Here is a 24,125-nt window from a genome sequence, read left to right on the forward strand (position 1 = left end):
TTTTTTGCGGTACGCGGGCCTCTCACTGTTGTGGCCTCTCCCATTGCAGAGCACAGGCTCCGGACGCGCAGGCTCAGCAGCCATGGCTCACGGGCCTAGCCGCTCCGCGGCATGTGGGATCTTCCCAGACCAGGGCACGAACCCGTGTCCCCTGCATCGGCAGGCGGACTCTCAACCACTGTGCCACCAGGGAAGCCCTGGCAGGTGGATTCTTAATCACTACGTCACCAGGAAAGTCCCTGAGTGTGCTATTTCTGTTCTCTCTACTTTGTTCCATTGGTCTTTTTGTCTCTACTTCCCGTACCACATTTAATAAAGTCTTGATTATTTTTAACTTTATAAAGTAGGTCTAGAAATCAGGTACTATAAATCTGCCAACTTTGTTCCTTTTCCTGAAGATTGCCTTGGCTATTCTAGGTCCTTTGGATTTCCTTTTCCTTAAAATTGCCTTGGTTATTCTAGGTCCTTTGCATTTCCATATAAATTTTAGAATTAATTTGCCAGTTTTTACAAAAAAAAGCTTTCTGGGATTTTGATTGGAATTGCATTGAATCTGTAGGTCAATTTGGGGAGAATTGACATCTTCATATTGAATCTTCCAATCCTTGAGCATCTATTTATTTAGATTTTCTGTAATTTCTCTCAGTAATGTTTTTATAATTTTCAGTATAGAGGTTTTGAACATCTTTCAATAATTTTATTCCTGTTTCATTTCAATGTAATGATATTGTAACTAGTATTTTTTATTCTATTTTCTAATTGTTTATTGCTTGTATATAGCCATACAACTGTTTTTTTGCATATTGACCTTGTGCCCTGTGACTTTCTTAAATTGTCGATTCTTTCGGATTTTCTATATACATCATCATGTTGCCTGCAAATAAAAACAGTATTATAATATATCTTCCTTTCTAATCTTAATGCCTTTTATTTCTTTTTATTGTCTTATTGCCCTGGCCAGGGCCTCCAGTGCAATGTATATAGGCATTTCCTTTCACTTTTTGGCCTCCTTTTTGTCTTTCTCTGCTTCTACCCAAGTAGGCTTTGGTGCTTCTGATTACAGTGGGGATTTCTAATACCATAATGTTGGGTGTGTTGTTTTCTTTAGTGCAGCTGCTTCTTTCTTTAGGGAAGATATGGGGAATTTCACTAAGATCGTGAGAACTCTGTTCTTTCACAGGGATAGATGCCAGGTTTACCAAGAAGCTAAGGGTGTTTAGTGGTCTTCCCAGGAACTGTTTTAGTTACTGTCTAACAATTTAGTATGGAGGTATAAACTAAACTCTCTGTTCCCTAATCTATAAATCTTAGAAATGTTATTTTTGCCCTAGCCTAGAACTGGAGATCCTGGGAGTTTCATGCAAATAAGTTTCTATAACTCTTTTTTTTTTTTTTCCCTATAACTCTTAGAGCCTTGAGAAATAATAGGGCCAACTATTAATAAATAGGAGAGGGCATGAGATGAACGGGAAAGTAACTGCCAAAAGGACATTTTACTCCCAAGTCACTACCTCTTCTTATGGTTTTGATCACTTACTTCTTATTTTAGGGCTTCTCCTTATACCTAGGATCAGAATCCTCATTAAGTCATTCTGCACAGTATAATTTCTATTCCTCCCTTACCCCTTTGTTTTCACATCATTTACACAGCATCCTTTATATACAGTCCTGCCTCTGAGCTTTCTTCTCAAGCTGTGACTTTGGCTAGCAAGTCTCTGCTCTCTTTGCTCTCTCCACTTGGTTTCTCCTATACCAATGGCACCTGAAATCCTGGCTTCACATCAACTTGCATTCCAACCTGGAACAGAAAGCGGCAAAGCTAACCTGTGGAGGAACATAAATAGACGCCTGAATAGTCATTAAGAACAAAGTAAAACCTGAGCCAAAATTCAGAACCGTCTGATTGGGATCAACGTGAGCTTGTAGGAAGTACAATGGAAATACGTATAAACAGTTAAAAAAGTGAGACAGCCTGAGGAGGCAGTTTGTTAGTGTTTGCTGAAGGATGACAGGTACCTTGTTAAGGGAGAAAGTTGTACCCACAGGCTGTGCCATGGTTTAAAAGCAGTGCTACTTTGAGCCATTTATTTCTCTTCCCCTGTGCCCACAAAGCAGCGTCCTAAACATTTGGAGACTCTTTTTCAATAAGATTTTAGGTAAGATAAGAATATTCCCTTTGAGAGTTCCAAGTTTATTTGCTTTTGGTTCTTTTATCTTTACCTACTTCCTCCAGATTGAGTTCCCCAAATTTACTGTGAGGTTATCCCATGTGGCTTCTGCTTTGCTCAGAGAAAGACCACAGTAGTATATTAGCTTTATTTGGCTTCTTTGTTTAAAATATGTTTTATTGTTTTAGTTTATCATCTTTGTCATTTGCCTTGCATTTGCTAAATGTATTGCAGTCCTACTTGTATGTGGAAACTTCTGTTGTGTGTACTTATAGAATATTGGAGCTGGACATCATATCTGCTATGTTATGTTTTTTCAACATATTTCATTTGGTTTTATTCTTCTGGCACTGTTTTCTACTTCATTTTGCCTTATCTCATCCCACAATTTTGCTGATTTACTGGCTTTTCACTTTTTGTTTCAGCTGCCCAAACCTCTTTCCCTGACTTATCAAGAGAGATTATTGGCTCATTCATTCTCCCAGACCCTGGGTGAGTGAGCTCCATTATTATAAATGGTGCTGATAATATAAAAGTTCTTAGATTTTATATTTTCTTCATAATTGTGTTTCCTATTTGCTGAAGAATGATTCAGTCTTACCTATGTCTGAACTCATTCATTCGGCAAATATTTGTTCAGTCAACTAATAATAATGATTAAAATTGTTATTTAGGGGGCTTCCCTGGTGGCGCATTGGTTGAGAGTCCGCCTGCCGATGCAGGGGACACGGGTTCGTGCCCCGGTCCGGGAAGATCCCACATGCTGCGGAGCAGCTAGGCCCGTGAGCCATGGCCGCTGAGCCTGCGCGTCCGGAGCCTGTGCTCCGCAATGGGAGAGGCCACAGCAGTGAGAGGCCCGCGTACCGCAAAAAAAAAAAAAAAAAAAAATTGTTATTTATTAAATACCAATTGTGGACCAGTTATTTTTTTAAACTTTTTTTTTTTTAATATGAAATGCTTCATGGATTTACGTGTCATCCTTGTGCAGGGGCCGTACTAACCTTCTCTGTTTCGATCCAATTTCAGTATATGTGCTGCCGAAGCAAGCACTTTTTAAAACTTTTTATTATGGAAAATTTCAAACATGTACAAAAATACATGGAGCATTACCTATATATCTGTCACCCAGCTTCAGCAGTTATCAACCCATGGCAAATCTTATTTCATCTGTATTCCCACCCAACTTGCTCCCTCTCATGTTCTTTTGAAGGAAATCTCAGACATCATGTTATTTCATCTGTAAATATTTCAGAACATTGCTATATGAGCAATGTTTTTTAAAAACATATTATTTTTAAAAAATAAAAATAAAAGTATAATGCCATTATACCACCTAAAAAAACAAATTAATAATTCATTAGTGGGCTTCCCTGGTGGCGCAGTGGTTGAGAGTCTGCCTGTGGATGCAGGGGATGCGGGTTCGTGTCCCGGTCCGGGAAGATCCCACATGCCGTGGAGCGGCTAGGCCCGTGAGCCATGGCCGCGGAGCCTGCGCGTCCGGAGCCTGTGCTCCGCAACAGGAGAGGCCATAACAGTGAGAGGCCCGCGTACCGCAAAATAAATAAATAAATAAATAAAATAATAATAATTCATTAGTATCATCAAGTATCCAATCAGTACATGAGTTTCTCGTTGCCTCATAAATAGAATTTTTAAATCTTTTTAGTGTGTTTATTAAAATCAGGAAGCAAATAAGGACTACACATTATAATTAATTAAAATATCTCTTTTAATATATAGATTTCCCCTCCATCTCTCTTTTTTTTTCCCCTTATAATTTATATGTTGAAGGAACTGGGTATTTTTCTTGTAGAGTTTCCCACAGTCTGCATTTTGCTGATTGTGACCCTGTGGTGTCATCTTTTTTTTTTTTAATACATTTATTTACTTATTTATTTATTTATTTTTGGCTGCGTTGGATCTCTGTTGCTGCGCAGGGCTTTCTCTAGCTGCAGTGAGTGGGGGCGGCTCTTCGTTGCAGTGCACAGGCTTCTCATTGCGGTGGCTTCTCTTGTTGCAGAGCGCGGGCTCTAGGCACGTGGGCTTTAGTAGTTGTGGCATGTGGGCTCAGTAGTTGTGGTGCAGAGGCCTAACTGCTCCAAGGCATGTGGGATGTTCCCGGACCAGGGCTCAAACCTGTGTCCCCTGCATTGGCAGGTGGATTCTTAACCACTGTGCCACCAGGGAAGCCCTGTGGTGTCATTTCAAAAGTACTCCTCTCTCTGTATTTTCTATTAATTGGTAGTTGGACCTAGAGGCTAAATTGAATTCCAGTTTGAATTTTTTTGGCAAGATGCTTTTGTAGGTGGTGGTGTCTTCTGTCTTAAGGCAAATCATTTCTAATTGTCTTTTTTTGGTGTTAGCAGCTGTTAATGATCATTACCACCAGTCCCTAGTCCTTGTCTCTCTGGTCATTTGGCTGTCTGAAGCTTATTACTAGTAGGTTCCTTAAGAAGTGGTCATGATATCAGTGCTCAACAGATTATCTGCAGCCTTTGTATTCGTAAGCCAATTTATGGGGATATAATATCCTTGACTCACATTTTTTCCTTAAATATCTTAAACGAATTCTTTCATTATCTTCTATTGTAAAGTGTTGCTGTCAAAACAGTCCAAGTGAAAATCTGCTTTTCTTTCCCTTATGAGTGAATTGGTCCTTTTATCTAGGCTCCCAAAGGAGTTTTTATTTTTCTTTAAAATCTTGTGGTTTTACTACATAATATGTCCCATTGATGTTCTGAATTTTATTTTCTAGATATGTAGTGTGTCCTTTCCCTGTGAAGTTTCTGCCTTTTTTATTACTTCAGAGAAGTTTTTTAGAATTACAGTTTTAGGCATTCGTTCTGTTACATTGCTTTGGTTTTAGACTTTGGGACTCGTGTGTGTATGCTGGATCTTTGTTGCTTATATTCTCTTTCTGCTACTTTGCCTCAAATCATTTTTATCTTAAAAAAAAATTTTTTTTTAGGATTTTCTTCCTTTTTTACATTCTGTTACCCTTAAGGCAGCGGTCCCCAATCTTTTTGGCACCAGGGACCAGTTTCGTGGAAGACAGTTTTTCCATGGACCAGGGGTGGGGCGGTGGGGGATGTGGTTTCAGGATGATTCAAGCACATTACATTTATTGTGTACTTTATTTCTATTATTATTATTACACTGTGTTATACAATGAAATAGTTATACAGCTCACCGTAATGCAGAATCATGGGAGCCCTGAGCTTGTTTTCACTTGCCACTAACTGATAGGTTTTTTTTTTTTTCCTTTCCTTTTCCATTATGGTTTATTACAGGATATTGAGTATAATTTCCTGTGCTATACAGTAGGACCTTGTTATTTACCTATTTTTTTAATAGATCTTTATTGGAGTATAGTTGCTTCATAATACTGTGTTAGTTTCTGTTGCGCAACAAAGTGAATCAGCCATGTGCATACACATGTCCCCATATCCCCTCCCTCTTGAGCCTCCCTCCCACTCTTCCTATCTCCCCTCTAGATCATCACAAAGCACCGAACTGATCTCCCTGTGCTATGCTGCTGCTTCCCACCAGCCAACTATTTTATACATTACACATTTGGTAGTGTATATATGTTGATGCTGCTCTCACTTCGCCCCAGCTTCGCCCTCCCACCCCATGTCCTCAAGTCCATTTTCTATGTCTACCTCTTTATTCCTGCCCTGCAACTAGGTTCAACTGGTAGGGTTTTGATATGAGTCTGCAAGCAGTTGATTTATTATGGTCTCTGGGCAGTCAAACCTTTCTGCTAATGATAATCTGTATTTGCAGCCGCTCCCCAGTGCTCCCTAGTGTTAGCATCACCACTTCAGTTCCACCTCAGATCATCAGGCATTAGATTCTCATAAGGAGCATGCAACCTAGATACCTCGCATGCACAGTTCACAGTAGGGTTTATGCTCCTATGAGAATCTAATGCTGCTGCTGATCTGACAGGAGGTGGCACTCAGGCAGTAATGCGAGCAATGGGGAGCAGCTATAAATACAGATGAAGCTTCGCTCGCTCGCTTGCCCGCCCGCTGCTCACCTCCTGCTATGCGGCCTGGTTCCTAACAGGCCATGGACCAGGACCCCTGCCTTAAGGCATTAAGAGTTGTGTTTTATTCATTCTTGTGTTCTTCCTAGTTTAGCTGTTATTTCTGAAATGATATTTTTCTTTTACTTCTAATTCATTCTTGAGTTCTGTCATTTCATTTCTAACTTTTCTAATTCAGATTTATGTTGTTCTTTCACATTTTCTATCATTTTCTTATTTTAGATAATTTTGAAATCTTAGGCTATGAATTTAATCTGTCTTTTGAGCATGTCTTTCTGACATCTGCTTTTATGGTAGAGATGTTATTCTAACTTTTATTATTATATTTTTCAACAATAACCTTGTATAGGATTTGACTGTAATCCTTTTCTATTACTAATTTTAACCTGAAATTAGTTTTCCTAAATTTTTAGAAGGGAAAGCTGTGTCAGCATAGCTTTTCTAGCTTCATAGTTCTAGAGCCCACTCTTTTGAGATCTTTCTCCTCTGCTTCATTATCTCCATTTTATCTGGGCTTTCTCTTTCCTTTGCACTGATTATCCCTGTGCTGCCCAGTTTGGATTCTTTTCCCAGTGATTTCTCCTCAGTGCAAGACTTCATGTTGAAAGTGAGTATTGGTTCATTAATTTCGAGAATTCATAGGGCCAAGACTACACCAGCCCCTTCAGACCTTACTGAGAATAGATAAGGGGACTGTCTTAGGAGAGTTTAATGGAAGAGTTAGTAATTGAACCTTAGTCATTTACTTCAAAGCCCATGCTCTTAACTACCATACTGTGCCATATAGTCTGGGATAAAGGTAAGAATAGAATGTATACTTTATCCTGTAGGGATACTTTGAAGGATCATTAACAGGTTGATATTTTAGAACTATTATTGCATGACTGAGGGGAGCTAGAGAGACCCTGGAAGGCTCTTGCAGTAGCCTGGTAAGAAATGAGGAAGGACAAAACCAAGTCAATGGCAGTGGTAATAGAGAGAAGGGAACAAATTGGAGAATATTTAGGAGACCTTTAAGGCTAATTAACTGGATGTGGGAGGAAAAGAAGGAGTGGTCAAGTGTGACTTCCAGGTTTCTAGCAAGAGCAACTGGTCGGATGGTGGTGACATTCACAAAGTTAGAGACTGCAGGACAAGGAATAAATTTATAGGGGTAATATGATGTGTAACTACATTTAGCTTACTAAATATACTCTGCCTTTGCAATTCCACAAATTTGGATACTTATACATCCACCTGGAACATGTTCAATTCCCTCTATCCATACCTAAATAACTAATTCCTGATCTTCCTTAACCTGGATTTCCCCCCAAAAGCAGAGCCTGAGATAAGGGTATGTGTATGGGTAGTTTATTTTGAGAAGTGATTCTAAGGAACAGGAATGGGATTTTTTTTTTTTTTTTTTTTTTGTCGGTACGCGGGCCTCTCACTGTTGTGGCCTCTCCCGTTGTGGAGCACAGGCTCCGGACGCGCAGGCTCAGCAGCCATGGCTCACGGGCCCAGCCGCTTCGCGGCATGTGGGATCCTCCCGGACCGGGGCACGAACCCGTGTCCCCTGCATCGGCAGGCAGACTCTCAACCACTGCGCCACCAGGGAAGCCCAGGAGTGGGATTTAAAGAGTGATACAGGGAAAAAGGGAATGGCAATCTAAGTGTGTGTTATGGACTTGGTTACCACTGTGGGCAACTGAAGCTTAGCTCTGGAGACCTTCTCAGGGGCCATGTGGAATGTACCTTAGAGTAATTGCCCAAGACTTGGAAAAGAGAAGTATTTATTCACTAGCTTCCTTTACCCGTTGGTCAAAGGTTGCCCTGTGGGTATAAATGTCCTCACACTTAAAGGTTTGTATGTGTGCCAGAATGGCTGAGTGGGTTCCCACAAGTATCCCACATGGTGGTTACTGGAAATCTCAGGACAGAAAATGAGAGATGACTGGTGCACGAAGTGAAATACTGTCAGGTTACATAGCTGATGCAAGAGAAATGTCTAGAATAAAAAGATGGACCCACAGAATGCGAGATGGGTCACAAGAGATGTCTTACTCATCTTTCAGGATTTGGCTAAAACTTTGATTGCCTCTGAAGCCTTCCTTAGCCTCCAAGTTAAAATTAATTGCCCCATCTAATTGTTCCCTAAGCACCCCTGTGTTTATCCTTATTATATAACTTTTTATATCAAACTGTATTGTAATTCCTGTTAGTTATCTGTTTCCCTCTCTTCCTATCTCTTGATAGATTGGGATAGAATTAGAGTTCAAGGGAACAATTTTCTTGTTTCAGATGAGAGAAACTGAAGGATAGTAAAGGATTAAACCAGCCACTTTAAATATTAAAGGCCATAAGGATCTAGGTGGTTGGAAACTTACCTTCACTGTAGAATCTACAGTGCTCAGCACAGAATTTGGCACTTATTACTGGTCAAAATTTAAATATTTTTGAATGGATGAATGAATGATTACTGACTGACTGACTGAATGAATGAATGGATTGATGGATAAAAAAATAAGAGTTTGGCTTCAGACTTGTTAAGAATTAGATTCAAGTAGGATATCTAGCAGGTAGTTGATAAACTTATGTAGAGTTCAGGAAGAAGATCTGAGCTAGAGATACAGGTCTAAGAGTCATCAGCTTATAAGTGATAGCTGAAGCTATGAATGTGAACCATCTTTCCCACAATAATAAGTAGAGTAAATAAAAGACGGAGTCCAGAGGGCCTTAGGAAACACCAATACTTAATAGACAGCTAGAAGAAGAGGACCCTTTGAAAGAGAGACACTCATGATCATGGATGTTTTAAAATAATAGATAGATAATAACTAACACATGTGGTTCAAATATTTAAAAAATATAGGGCTTCCCTGGTGGCGCAATGGTTGAGAGTCCGCCTGCCGAGGCAGGGGACGCGGGTTCGTGCCCCGGTCCGGGAGGATCCCACTTGCCGCGGAGCGGCTGGGCTGGTGGGCCATGGCCGCTGGACCTGCACGTCCGGGGCCTGTGCTCCGCGGCGGGAGAGGCCACAGCAGTGAGAGGCCCGCGTACTGCAAAAATAAATAAATAAATAAATAAATAAATAAATAAAAATATAAAAAAGTTTATGGAGAAATGTTTTCCTTTCTTCCCTATCTACCAGCCATCCAGTTCTCCTTATTAGCCAATGTTATTAGTTTCTTATACTTTGAGGGTATTTTAGTTTAGGATGGAAGCAACTTGAACATTTTTATAAGAGAGCAAAAGAGACAATGGAGAAGTACAGAAGAAAGGAGATAAATGATGGATAAGGTTCCCAAGGAGACAAGAAGGAATTAAGGTATAGTTTTGGGCAGGAAGAAGGCTTACATCTTCCACTGAAATGAGAGGACAGGAGGGAAGAAAAGGCTCAAATGCAGATCAGGAAGGAGAGCAGGAATTAAAATAATTCACTCCTGAGGCCTCTATATTTTTGATGAAGTAGGAGGCATAGTTGTCTGTTGAGAATGTAGAAAGAGGAAGGTGATGGGATTGGGACTTGTGAGTAATGAAGCTTTAGAATTGCTACTGGAAAATGGGAGAGAGCTGACCAGAGACACTGAGAAGGAGGTCTAGGCAACATCAGGGGTGTAGCTGATGTTGAAGAATATAAATTTATAGTTACTTCAGTTAACACAATTGTTGGGGGGATTTCCTTTTTTTTTTCCCCCCCTTTCACCATTGCTCAGGTGTCTAGGTATGAAGAAGACATGTTTGGATTGATCAAGGATATGGGCAAGGTCAGCATTTGTACCCACTGGAGAGAGGAGAAAACTGAGGCTAGGAAGAATGAGATTTGGCTAAGGACTTAATGGACAAAGCCCTTCCTTCTTTTCTTTCTGGCATGATCTTGGCACAAACTTTCCTCCCAGAGCCAGTCCCTCCAGATGGGATCTGAGTCCTGGGTGAGAGTTTATACATTCATTCTTCTTCTGTGGGATAGCTAGTTTGCTTTCATTTCTTTCACTATGTATAGTGCTACAACGAACATCCTTGCACCAGTTTATTTGTGCTCTTGTGAATGTAGACACCTGAAGTGATGTGTGGGTTGTAAGTTATGTGCATCTCCAAGTTTACTAGATACTGGCAAATTGTTCTCCAAAGTAGTCATACTAGTCTACATTCCCACCAGTAGTATAAATGAAGAGTTCTGATTTCTCCGTCTTCACTAACAACTGATGTTCTAAGATTTTTATGTTTTCAGTAATATGATGGATGTGAAATGGTACCTCGGTGTTGGGGTTTTTTTGTTTGTTTTCGTTTTTGTTTTTTGGCCATGATACGCGGCTTGTGGGATCTTAGTTCCCCAACCAGGGATTGAACCCAGGCCCCTGGCAGTGAGAGCACTGAGTGCTAACCACTGGACCGCCAGGGAATTCCCCTCACTGTTGGTTTAGTTTTGCATTTTCTTGATTACTTGAGAATTTTTTGCAAAGTATATTGGCTCTTTTCCTTTTCAATGAATTTCCTGTTCATATCATTTGCCCACTTCTTGTTTGGGTTGTTTGTCTTTTCCTTGCTAATTTGTAGTATATACTCTCTATGCTCTGTATACTAATCCTTTGCTGATTATATGGGTTGCAACTTTCCCCCCAGTGTTACCCCTCTTTTCTCTTTGTTTATATTATCTTTTGTCATACAGAAGTCTTAGCTTTTTTTTGTGGTGACCTAGATCAATCTTTTCCTTTATGGTTGGTGCTTTTTGTGTCTTACTTTTAAAGTATTAAAAATAGACTCCTGGGCTTCCCTGGTGGCGCAGTGGTTGAGAGTCCGCCTGCCAATGCAGGGGACACGGGTTCGTGCCCCGGTCCGGGAAGATCCCACATGCCGCGGAGCGGCTGGGCCCGTGAGCCATGGCTGCTGGGCCTGAGCGTCCGGAGCGACGGGAAAGGCCACAGCAGTGAGAGGCCCACGTACCACAAAAAAAAAAAAAAAAAAATAGACTCCTGCCATCTAAAACTTTACAATTTTGCTTTTCATATTTGGATTTTTAAATTAGTATTTATATGTGCATATGATATGAAGTAGATATCTATTTTTATCTTTTTCCCAAATGAAGAGTTGGTTATCCCAGCACAATTTATTGAATAATCTTTTCTTCCCCAATTTATACCAAGCTCCACATATACATGGGACTATTTCTAAGCTTTCTGTTCTGTTCCACTAGTATAGTTGTCTTTTCCTTCACTGATATCCTATTGTTTTAATTACCATAGCTTTATAGAAATTCTGTCTAGTAGGATGACTTCCCTCTACCTCACCTTATTATAATTTTTCTTTAAAGTTGTCTTGGCCACTCTTCACCTTTGACATATGAATTTTAGTATCAGCCGTGAAAAATCTTAGTATTTGATTGGAATTACAGTGATTTTTAGATTAATTTGGGAGAGTTGGCATTTTTTAATACTGAGTCTTTCTATTCCTCGAACATAATATGTCTCTCTTTATTAAGGCTATTTTTGTGTTTTTAAATAAAGTTTAATAATTTTCTATAAAAATGTCTTACACATCTTTTGTTGAATTTACTAGTAGATGCTTTCTAGTGTTGTTATTGCAATGGTACTGTTTTTAAAGGTCCACACATTATATTTGGTTATGCCTTTTTAGTCTCTTTTACTCTAGAACAGTCTCCCCTCCACCTCTTTTTTTTCCTTATGCCATTGACTTATCAAATAAAACAAGTATTTGTCCTGTAGAGTCTCCCACATCTCCAGTATGTCTGATTGCTTTCTATTGATGTCATTTAACTTATTTTTTATCGATATTTTGTTTTATTTTTTTATTGAGATGTAATTGACATGCAATATTAGTTTCAGGTATACAATTACAATGATTTGATATTTGTATATGTTGTGAAATGATCACCACAGTAAGTCTAGCTAACATTCATCACCATATGTAGTTACAGAATTTTTTCTCCTTGTGATGAGAACTTTTAAGATCTACTCTCGTAGCAACTTTAAAAAATGTGCAGTACAGTATCATTAACTAGTCACCATGCTGTACATTGCATCTCCATGACTTACTTATTTTATAACTAGAAGTGTGTACCTTTTGACTCCCTTCACCTATTTCACCTACCTCCCACCCCTTACCTCCGGCATCTACTAGTCTGTTCTCTGTATCTGTGAGCTTGGCTTTGTTGTTGTTGTTTTAATATTCCGTGTATAAGTGAGATCATATAGTGTTTGTCTTTCTCTGTTGACTTATTTCACTTAGCATAATGACTTTGAGGTCCATCCATGTTATTGCACATGGCAAGATTTCACTCTTTTTTATGGCTGAATAATATTCTATTGTATTCATATACCACATTTTCTTTATCCATTCATCTGTCAGTGGACACAGGTTGTTCCATATCTTGGCAATTGTAAATAATATTTCAGTTAACACTGACTAACTTGTTTCTCTTTTTCAGTATTTTCTTGTAAACTGGAGTTTGGCTCTAACTGTTGATTAGATTCAGTTTCAAGTTTTTTGGCAGTAATACTTCATATGTATACTTCATATTTCATTATATTCAGATCTGAAATCAGGCATTTCTTTAAAAAGCCTTGATTTTGATTATGATGTCAGTCATACCTCAAAAAAGTGGTTAAAAAAAAAAAAAGCCCTGGTTTCTTTTTGTGGAACATGGTGTTTATGGACTGCAATCTGGGCTCTAGGAAAAATAGAAGCTTTTAAATTTTATTGTAATTGATTTTTCAGTTTTTCTTTTATGGTTTGTGATTTCTGTGCCTTGCTTTAGAAATTCTTCCCTATTTTAAGGTCTTAAAGATATTTTCTTATAATCTCATGTAAAAGTTTAGTCTTGCTTCTCACATTTCAGGCTCTAATTCACTTAGAATCTCTCTGTTTATTTCAGTCTTTTTAAGTATATCTCAAAGTTTTGTAAAAATCTTCATAAAAATCTTATTTATCTTTTGTTAGATTTGTTCCCAGATTGTGTTTTCATGCTCTTTCTGTTAGTATATATACTGTATATGTAAATAATACGTATATAACTTAAAGAATCAAGTAGTTCTACAAGACTTAGGGTGAAGGACAAGGGTCTCCTGCACTATCATTCCTCGTTCCTTATTTTTGCTCTTCAAGAAGCAACTGCTTTCAACTCTTCTTTTTTTCCTTCTGATAATGTCCTCAATATATATTTTTAAAATAAATTTATTTATTTTTGGCTGTGTTTGGTCTTCGTTGCTGTGTGCGGGTTTTCTCTAGTTGGGCCAGCGGGGGCTACTTGTCCTTGCCGTGCACGGGCTTCTCATTGTGGTGGCTTCTCTTGTTGTGGAGCACAGGCTCTAGGCGCGCGGGCTTCAGTAGTTGTGGCTCACGGGCTCTAGAACACAGGCTCAGTAGTTGTGGCGCTCGGGCTTAGCTGCTCCGCGGCATGTGGGATCTTCCCAGACCAGGGCTTGAACCCATATCCCCTGCATTGGCAGGTGAATTCTTAACCACCGCGCCACCAGGGAAGTCCTGTCCTCAATATTTTTAAGTATCATATTTATACTACTATTTTCTTTATTTTTTAAATTATTTAATTAATTATTATTATTTTTTTGGCTGTGTTGGATCTTCGTTGCTGCGCATGGGCTTTCTCTAGTTGCGGCTAGTGAGGGCTACTCTTTGTTGTGGTGTGTGGGCTTCTCATTGCGTTGGCTTCTCTCGTTGCAGAGCACAAGCTCTAGGCGTGCAGGCTTCAGTAGTTGCAGCATACGGTCTCAGTATTTGTGGTTCGAGGGCTCCAGAGCACAGGCTCTGTAGTTGTGGCGCACAGGCTTCGTTGCTCCACGGAATGTAGGATCTTCCCGGAACAGGGCTCGAACCCGTGTCCCCTGCATTGGCAGGCGGATTCTTAACCACTGCGCCACCAGGGAAGTCCTTTTCTTTAGTTTTTAGATAATATCTATTGAATTTCTAGTATGGAAAGTAAGGATTTGACTCATTTAACACTTTGTCCCTCTCTGTGAAAGCTCCCCCTTTCCTAATCTCCCAAATATAGTAGCATCATAATTTTTGTTAAATCAATTATGAGGGCTTATTTATAGCTGAGCCTTATAGTGTACGAGTATTATATTTCCCTTTTTTAAAAATCAACTTTATTGAGTTACAATTTGTATACAATAAAATACACCCATTTTAAATTGTACAGTTTGATTTTTTTTAAATCAGGTTTATGGAGGTATAAGTTACATACATAAAATTCACCCTTTTTGGTATACTGAGTTTTTTTTAATTTTTTTAAAATTTTATTGGAGTATAGTTGATCCATAATGTTGTGTTACCTTCAGGTGTACAGCAAAGTGACCCAGTCACACACACACACACATATATCCTTTCCCCTTCGGACTCCCCCACCCACCATATAGGATATCACAGAATACCAAGTAGAGTTCCCTGCGCTACACTGTATGTCCCTGTTGGTTATCTATCTTATTATATAGTAGTGTGCATGTAGTATACTGAGTTGTTTTGTTTGTTTTTTCTTTGTTTTTAATAAATTTATTTATTTTATTTATTTATTTTTGGCTGCGTTGGGTCTTCATTGCTGCACGCGGGCTCTCTCTAGTTGTGGTGAGCCGGGGCTACTCTTCGTTGCAGTGTGCGAGCTTCTCATTGTGGTGGCCTCTCGTTGCAGAGCACAGGCTCTAGGTGCACAGGCTTCAGTAGTTGTGGCACAAGGGCTCAGTAGTTGTGGCTCGCAGTCTCTAGAGCGCAGGCTCAGTAGTTGTGGCGCACGGGCTTACTTGCTCTGCGGCATGTGGGATCTTCCCAGATCAGGGCTCGAGCCCGTGTCCCCTGCATTGGCAGGTGGATTCTTAACCACTGCACCACCAGGGAAGTCCCTATACTGAGTTTTGATAAATGTACTGTGGTGGTATAACTACCACCACAATCAAGATATAGAAGAAAAGTTCTATCAATTCTTCCAAGCTCCTACTTTTTTTAAAAAATGCAGTGTTTTGTTTTTCTTAGTTATTAATTGCCTCACTTTTAAAGTTGCTTAGTTTTCTGTTTCTATTGCTCATTCATCCTCAGATGCTTTAAAAGGAACATAAATGTGTCAATATGTTTAAACACATCAGGTATTCTGTCAATCACTTTTGTTTTTCCTTTGAGACAACCCTCCTGGAAGCCATCCATTCTCTCTTCAGATTTCTACTGGTTGCTCTCTAGCCTGCGGCAGATCTGTCATCCTGGGACTTCTCTTCACCATCATTCTGTGAATTCCCTTCTCTCTTCTATTGGATGAGATATTGGATACCCTGGTTCCTAGATCTCACGTTTTCCTCTTTCTTGGTTTACTCCCTCATTTCAAAGGAACCCAGTCCTTATTGGCTTTTTAAAGAGCATAGAAGTTAAATATTTTGAGAACTCGCATGTTTGAAAATGTTTTATTCCATCCTTACTCTTGAATGATAACTTATCTTTGTATAGAATTCTAGCTGAGAAATATTCTCTTCAGAATTTTTTGTTCCAAGACCAAACAGACAAAACGTCTTTGATGACTACCTGTGCTATAGGTAGATTTTTTTTTTTTCTCCAGAGTTTACCCTTTCACTGAGGTCCCATTTATGCAGGGTCTCAGTTCAAACTCCCAGGTTTCATACCAGCTTCAAGCTACATCTTTTGGCCCAATGTAACACTTTAAAACCCCAGTTAGGGCAGCCAAGGTTTCAAATTAGTTTTTATTTCCTTCTTCAGTCCTGGCACTTGGTATTTTCCTATTCTTTCTCGTAAGTTTGAATACATTTGGAGTAATTTTTTGTTATTGTCTTATCCAAAATTCTTAGGTGTTTATAACCATTTTTGGGTTCCTAGTCCATTTTCCAACACCAGAAGTCTCTGTGCTAAACACTTTATATGCATTGTTTCATTTAATCTTCCAACTATACTCTGAGGTAGATGCCATCTTTATCCCCCCGTTTTTTTGTTGTTTGGAAAGATATCCCATGTTTATGGATTAGAAAAATTAATATTGTTAAAATGTCCACACTACCCGAAGCAACGTACAGATTCAATGCCATCTCTGTCAAAGATCCAATGGCATTTTTTACAGAAATAGAAAAAAAATCCTAAAATTCATATGGAACCACAAAAGACCCCTAATAGCTAAAATGTACTTTTCCTGAATCATTTTTTCTTCTTATGTTTTTTTCAATACCTTATAATAACCCATAATGGAAAAGAATCTTAAGAATATGTATATATATATATATAAAATATATATATATATAATATATGTATATATGAAACTGAATCTTTATCCCCATTTTACAGTTGAGAAAAGTAGGGCTCAAAGAGGTTGAATAACTCACCTAAAGTTCAGGTGGAAAGAAAGACTGTGCATTAGGTGCCAAAGTCTCGGTAAGTGCATTGAGTAATCGAGGGATTAATAGGATCATGTCTGCTAGGTACAGTCAGATGGCACTTATCTCAGTGGAAACTGAATTTTTATTCAAGAGTGCAGTAGTGGAGTGGGTTAGGGACATGGTAAAGAGTTAGAGAGTACTATGCACCCTCTAGAGGAGCATCAGGAAACACTACTTGGATCTGCTTATTGAAGAGGGAATGCTTTATGAATATCACTTTCTAATTGAGTATTGTGGGAAGAATAGGAATTTGTGATGGTGGGGTGATGAGGAGGGATAGATATTACTTGTGTGAAGGAGGTAGAATAGCTCCAGAAAAAAACATGAAAATGTTAGTAGATTTTGTTGAAGAATTACTACAAAACTGAGATATGGGAGTATTTTTAGCTCCAAATTGTGTGATCTGAAGGCCTCACCCAGTGTAAAGCATATACCTTTAAAACTTATACCCAAGTCTATATTTTTTTTTTGAAATATACTAAAGAAGAAAACATGCCAATTAAATAACTTAATTGGTATTCTTTTGTCTTTCTGGGTGGCAGCCTGAATTATATCCATTTAAGGTTAATTTGATCATTTTTTAAAAAGTTGAACAATAATGGGAGAGAACAGAAAAGCAGATGAAAAATGAAATTGAGGGACTTCCCTAGTTGCTCTGTGGTTAGGAATCCGCCTGCCAGTGCAGGGGACACAGGTTCGAGCCCTGGTCTGGGAAGAGCCCACATGCTGTGGAACAACTGAGACCATGTGACACAACTACGAGCTCTAGAGCCCGCAAGCCCGTGCACCTAGAGCCTGTGCTCCGCAACAAGAGAAGCCAGCACACCGCAACAAAGAGTAGCCCCCACTCGCCGCAACTAGAGAAAAGCCCATGCGTAGCAACGAAGACTCAACGCAGCCATAAATAAATAAACAAATAAATAAATTTATTTAAAAAAAAAAAGAAATCGAAAAGCAACAGTGACCTGCTTTGCAGTAACAGCTGATTATTCACACAAGATCTCTATCTGTAGCCAGTTGAGCACTTTTGAGGATAATTAAATTGGCTAAAGCTTTATAAATGAGTTCATTTGAGAAATTAGTTAATTTACTTCAGAACCTTAGCTTCTGTTCTTAGAGACTACTCTAAAGTAGGGAGTTAATTTATTAGCTAAATATGAGGATGTAAATTTTATTTTCCTTGGAGCTACCTAGAACGTTTGCTCTGAAGATTGCAAGGGAGATCTTTCATATTTACTGTGCGTGTCTGGCCTGGGTTTCTGATCCCCACAGCCACCTTGAAAGGTAGATGGTATTACTCTATTTTGCATTTGAGAAACCTGATACTCAGAGAGCTTAAATAACCTGCCCCAAATCCCACACCTGGTTAGGTGCTGAGCGAGAGCTAGAACCCAGTCCTGTATTCTGAAATACATTTATTAATTTCAAATGCCTATGCTTTTTTCACTCAATTATGTTGCCTCCAAAAGACAAGTATCAGTAGTCCTCATAGTCTACTCTAACTCTAGACTCTTGGCTTTAGAAGAGGTTTAGTTGGTCTGGTATTTTTCAAAATTATATTTTCCTCTTCTTTTTGGGTCTGTGCGGTTGGTAGTTATTTTTATATATAGAACTCTTTCAAAGTATGCAACTCAGTGGTTCTTAGTATATGTAGAACTCTTTATATATATATATATATATATATTTTTTTTTTTTTTTTTTCATTGGGCCTTAGTTGCTGTGTGTGGGCTTTCTCTAGTTGTGGCGAGCAGGGGCTACTCTTTGTTGCGGTGCACAGGCTTCTCATTGGGGTGGCTTCTCTTGTTGCAGAGCATGGGCTCTAGGCACCTGGGCTTCAGTAGTTGTGGCACATGGGCTCTAGAGTGCAGGATCAGTAGTTGTGGCACACAGGCTTAGTTGCTCCACGGCATGTGGGATCTTCCCGGACCAGGGCTCAAACCCGTGTCCTCTGCATTGGCAGGCAGATTCCTAACCACTGCGCCACCAGGGAAGCCCTAGAACTCTTAAATAAATATTTTTGTGTAAAACATTTAAAAATTAGCAAATCTCCTAACAAGACTCAAGGAACTATGTTGTATCCTTGTCTTCCAAGAGTGCTGCTTTTGCTCGATGATATCTTTCTCTAAGTGGAGGGAGATTCAGTGTTGTAGGGAGACTTTCTATCCTGTCTAGACCATATGAGCAAGAAACCTGGCTCTTCTTGAGCAAGAAGATCTCTTATCTCTTGTGCAGGAAGTAAAGATGCAATCTGTGATCAGCACATAAAGCAAAGCTGGCTGACTCCTTGGACATTGAGCCTGACTTACATGAGATGCTCCTCTGATTGTCTGAAGTAAGTGGTCAATGGTGCCATTTTTGTGCTTTAGAAACAGTGTATTCCTTAGATACATGTTTTGGGAACAGGTTAGTGAAGTATATTTAAGAGGCCTCAGCAGACTAAATCTATAATGGAGTTCTGTAGCCTGTGTTTAAAGCACTTATCTTATATTGCAGGTCTCATGGCTTCTCTTAGGGATTGTGGAGCTGATAATTTTCTATCAAATCTAGACAGGAATCTTTCTTTGGCGTCAGGCAGACCTCATTTACCCCCTGCCTCAGTTTCACAGTGAAGAAAATAGGGATAATGATACCAACACATTAGTTTTTAAAGTCCTTTAGTTAGTTATTTAAGTCCCTTGATGTAGGAAAAAAACTATTGTCACATGTCTTATGAAACAGCTAACATGCTACAACAAAGAACAAACTATGCTGATGAAATCCCCATTGGAGAGACAGCTTATTAGAAAGACTGAGCATATGTGCTATTTTTAGGTGTTCAAAAACCTAGGTGCAAGTTGTTTTCAGTTGAGTGCTTGATGTCTTTATCAAATTACAAATCTCTGTCATTCTTTCCTGGAACCTTTCATTTTGCCCAAGGATTTGTTTTTGGCAGATTTCTATCTGCTTGAAAAAAATGAGTACAGTTTGGTCAGGGGAAGATCTGAGAGCTTGGCCCCAACTTGCTTGAAGAGTTTTTTAAGTGGTAACTTTCCTTCTTATGACTGCTTTGGTAGGCTGTGGTTGCCTGGGAGGGCCTCAGTGTATCCTCGATGATGCCTCCGGTGAGCCTGCTGGTGGCATAGGGAAAACCCCAGGAGTTATGACAGAAAGAAGTTAAAAAGTTAGATGAGGGGGCTTCCCTGGTGGCGTAGTGGTTGAGAGTCCTCCTGCCGATGCAGGGGACACGGGTTTGTGCCCCGGTCTGGGAAGATCCCACATGCTGCGGAGTGGCTAGGTCCGTGAGCCATGGCCACTGAGCCTGTGCGTCCGAAGCCTGTGCTCCGCAATGGGAGAGGCCACAACAGTGAGAGGCCCACGTACCGCAAAAAAAAAAAAAAAAAAAAAGTTAGATGAGGGAATTTTGGAACCTTTTTTTCCATTTCCCATACCCCCTCCGGGAAATCTCGATGGAGCTTTTCTCTTGACTGTACTAATCTAGTATATGTGTCCACAAGCTTGAAATGCTTTCATCTTACCCTTGTTGGAACTCTGGTCTGTGGGATGGGATTTCTACAGCCCTATACCACATTTGGTAGCAAGAAAACTTCCAAGTTCTGTGTGAGCTTGATTCCTTTGAGTCTCTTTCCTTCTGTAGGGAAACTTTCCTGGAATGAGGGCTGTAGGGTAGGGGGGAAATGTGATAATTAGGATTATGATAGAAAGCCCAGGCTGTCATCACAAACTCTCTTTACCTTTGGGTGACAAGCAGCCCACATAGCTTAGGTTTTTTGAAACTCTTGGTTGGGCCACCCATCCTGCTCTGAATTATAATGTAACACCATAGCCTGACCAGTGAAATGGACCCATATGTACAATTTGTGGGAAGTCAGTAAGCATTCTGTCATCATGACCAGAGAGTTCATTTGAAGAAGGCTGTAGCTACCCAACCTTCTTTCAGCTCTTACCTTGGGTATCATCTGCTCCAGCAAGCTTTCCCTAGCTTTCTAAGACTGGATTAGCACCATTTTTCTGTAATCACACAGAGGATTTAAATTATCTGTTAAATCATCATCTCCCCGCACTAGACTGCAGAATAAGAACCATATCTGGGCCTGTCATAGAGAAGATGTTCAATATTTGTTTGGTTTTGGGTTTTTTTAAATAAATTTGTTTATTTATTTTTGCCTACGTTAGGTCTGCGTTGGGTCTTTGTTGCTGCACATGGGCTTTCTCTAGTTCCAGCAGGCGGGGGCTACTCTTCGTTGTGGTGCGTGTGCTTCTCACTGCGGTGGCTTCTCTTGTTGTGGAGTACGGACTCTAGGCACATGGGCCTCAGTAGTTGTGGCTCGCGGGCTCTAGAGCGCAGACTCAGTAGTTGTGGCTCTCAGGCTCTAGAGTGCAGGCTCAGTAGTTGTGGCGAACAAGCTTAGTTGTTCCGCGGCATGTGGGATCTTGCTGGGCCAGGGATTGAACCCCTGTCCCAGGCATTGGCAGGCAGATTCTTAACTAGTGCACCACCAGGGAAGTCCCTCAATATTTGTTTTTAATGAATGACAGATGGAGGTAAGCTCTTTGTAAACATTTGGAACAAGCTTCTTACTCCTTTCATATAGACACAGATGTTTATGTGAGTCTAAGAGTGAGTGGATGAGATTCAGTGATTGTAGACCAGAGAGATCATAACATTGGCCGTCTGGTTTTCACTTTATCTACATCCGTAAGTTCCCGCGAAGCCTTACGTTTACTGACGTGGCTGGCCCTCTACCCCAAGCAGGTTATCCCAGAGGGAGGATTATTTTCTTTTATTTTATTGAAGAGGTAGGATGGCATAGTGAAAAGAATACAGACTTTCACAAAAACAGGTAGACCTGGATTCTAATTCTTGTTCCATCACTTACTAGCTATGTCACCTTTGATGATATTACAAGTCCATTCCAAGTTTGCATTTAATTCATCTATAAAATATTTGTATTTTTCATTTATTCACAAATATGTATTGAACACCTGCTATATGCCAGGTGCTATTCTAGAAATACAGTGGTAAACCAGATAAACAAGATCCCTGCCCTCATGGAGTTACTCTTTAAGGAGAGAGAGAGAGATAATAAATAAGGAAACAATAAATAAATAATTTCAGGTGATAACAAGTGCTAAGAAGAAAAATAAAGTCAGGGGACTTCCCTGGTGGTCCAGTGGCTAAGACTCTGCACTTCCAATGCAGGGGGCCTGGGTTTGATCCCTGGTCAGGGAACTAGATCCCACATGCCGCAACTAAGAGTTCGCATGCTACAACTGAAGGTCCTGCATGCCGCAACTAAAAGATCCCGCATGCCGCAACTAAAAAGAACCTGCATGCTGCAACTAAAGATCCCACATGCTGCAACTAAAAGATCCCGCACACGGCAACGAAGATCCCACGTGCCGCAACTAAGACCCGGCACAGCCAAGTAAATAAATAAATAAATTTTTTTTAAAAAAATGTCTGATAAGGGGTTAAAGAGTGGCAGAGGAAACAATAGCCAAGACATGGAAACAACCTAAATGTCCATCAGCAGATGAATGGGTAAATAAGATATGGTACATATATACAATGGAATACTACTCAGCCATAAAAAAGAACAAAATAATGCCATTTGCAACAACATGGATGCAACTAGAGATTATCATACTAAGTGAAGTAAGTCAGAAGGAGAAAGACATATACCAAACATATATTTCAAACTTATATGTGGAATCTAAAATATGACACAAATGAACCTATCTATGAAACAGAAACAGACTCACAGACATAGAGAACAGACTTGTGGTTACCAAGGGGGATGGGTGGTGGGGGAGGGATGGACTGGCAATTCGGGGTTAGTAGGTGTAAACTGTTACATATAAAATGAATAAACAACAAGGTCCTACCGTATAGCACAGGGAACTATATTCAATATCCTGGGATAAACCATAATGGAAAAGAATATAAACAAGAATGTATATATGTGTACACCCAGTTATGTGTATAACTGAGGCACTTTTCTGTACATCAGAAATTAACACAACATTGTAAATCAGTTATACTTCAATTAAAAAAAAAGTGGTGGAGGAAGGAGAGCTCTTTTAGACAGGAGATAATATTTGAGAAGAAACCATAATGATGTAGGGTAGTGAGCCATAAGATCTTTCCTCGCAGAGAGAATAGCAAAGACCCTGAGGTAGGAATAAGTTTAGTATGTTTGAGAAGCAGCAAGACTAGTGTGACTGGAGCACAGTAATTAAGTAGTTGAATGGTAGCATATGAGGCCTGAGAGTTGGGTAAGAACCATATCATAAAGGATCTTATAGACTGTAGTAAGAATTTGGAATTTAGATTTTATTCTCTGTTGGGAAACCTTTGGGGGATATTGAGTGACATCATGTGGTTTATGCTTTTAAAAGATTACTTCAGCTGCTTAATGGAAAATAAAACTGTACGGGCATACCTTAGAGGGTTCGGTTCCAGACTACTACAATAAAGTGAATATTGCAATGAAGTGAATTACATGAAGTTTTTGGTTTCCCAGTACACATAAAAGTTATGTTTACACTATACTGTAGTCTATTAAATGTGCAATAGTATTATGTCTTAAAAAACAATATACAGGGGCTTCCCTGGTGGCACAGTGGTTAAGAATCTGCCTGCCAATGCAGGGGACACGGGTTCAAGCCCTGGTCCTGGAAGATCCCACATGCTGCAGAGCAACTAAGCCCGTGTGCCACAGCTACTGAGCCCATGTGCCACAACTACTGAAGCCTGCGCGCCTAGAGCCCGTGCTCCACAACAAGAGAAGCCACTGCAATGAGAAGCCCGTGCACCGCAATGAAGGGTAGCCCCCGCTCGCCGTAACTAGAGAAAGCCTGCATGCAGCAACGAAGACCCAGTGCAGCCAAAAATAAATAAATAAAATAGATACAACATTAAAGAAATAAAAAATGTTTAAAAAAACCCACAATGTACATACCTTAATTTTAAAAGTACTTTATTGCTGAAAAATGCTAACCATCATCTGAGCCTTCAGCAAGTCGTAATCTTTGCTGGTGGAGGGTCTTGCCTTGATGTTGGTGGCTACTGACCAATCAGAGTGATAGTTGCTGAAGGGTGGAGTCACTGCGGCAATTTCTTAAAATAAGACAACAGTGGAGTTTGCCGCATTGATTGACTTTTCCTTTCACTAGCAATTTTTCTGTTGCATGCAGTGCTACTTGACAGCATTTAACCCACAGTAGGACTTCTTTCAGAATTAGAGTCAATCCTCTCAAACTGTGCTGCTGCTTTATCAACCAAGTTTGTGTAATATTCTGAACCTTTGTTGTCATTTCAACAGTCTTCACAGCATCTCCACCAGTAGCAGAGTCCATTTCCAGAAACCATTTTCTTTGCTCATCTGTAAGAAGCAACTCCTCATCCATTAAAGTTTTATCATGAGGTTGTAGCTATTCAGTCACATCTTCAGGCTCCACTTCTAAATCTAGTTCTCTTGCTATTTCCACTATACCTGCAGTTACTTTCTCCATTGAAGTCTTGAACCC

General features: G+C 39.8%; 1 protein-coding gene and 1 non-coding gene across 4 annotated transcripts in view; one reads left to right on the forward strand and one right to left on the reverse strand.

Annotated features, from left to right (window-relative positions):
- EIF2B3 (eukaryotic translation initiation factor 2B subunit gamma) overlaps window positions 1-24,125 on the forward strand; it is a 170,626-nt gene that overhangs the window by 16,196 nt on the left and 130,305 nt on the right. The window lies entirely within an intron of this gene.
- LOC113622491 (U6 spliceosomal RNA) lies at window positions 3,112-3,218 on the reverse strand. The gene has a single exon (XR_003433537.1). It is a non-coding gene; the product is annotated as a U6 spliceosomal RNA (small nuclear RNA).

This window comes from Aethalodelphis obliquidens, unplaced genomic scaffold (assembly GCF_003676395.1).
Source record: "Aethalodelphis obliquidens isolate GAN/ISIS:26980383/991018 unplaced genomic scaffold, ASM367639v1 scaffold9, whole genome shotgun sequence".
NCBI classification, from domain to species: domain Eukaryota; kingdom Metazoa; phylum Chordata; class Mammalia; order Artiodactyla; family Delphinidae; genus Aethalodelphis; species Aethalodelphis obliquidens.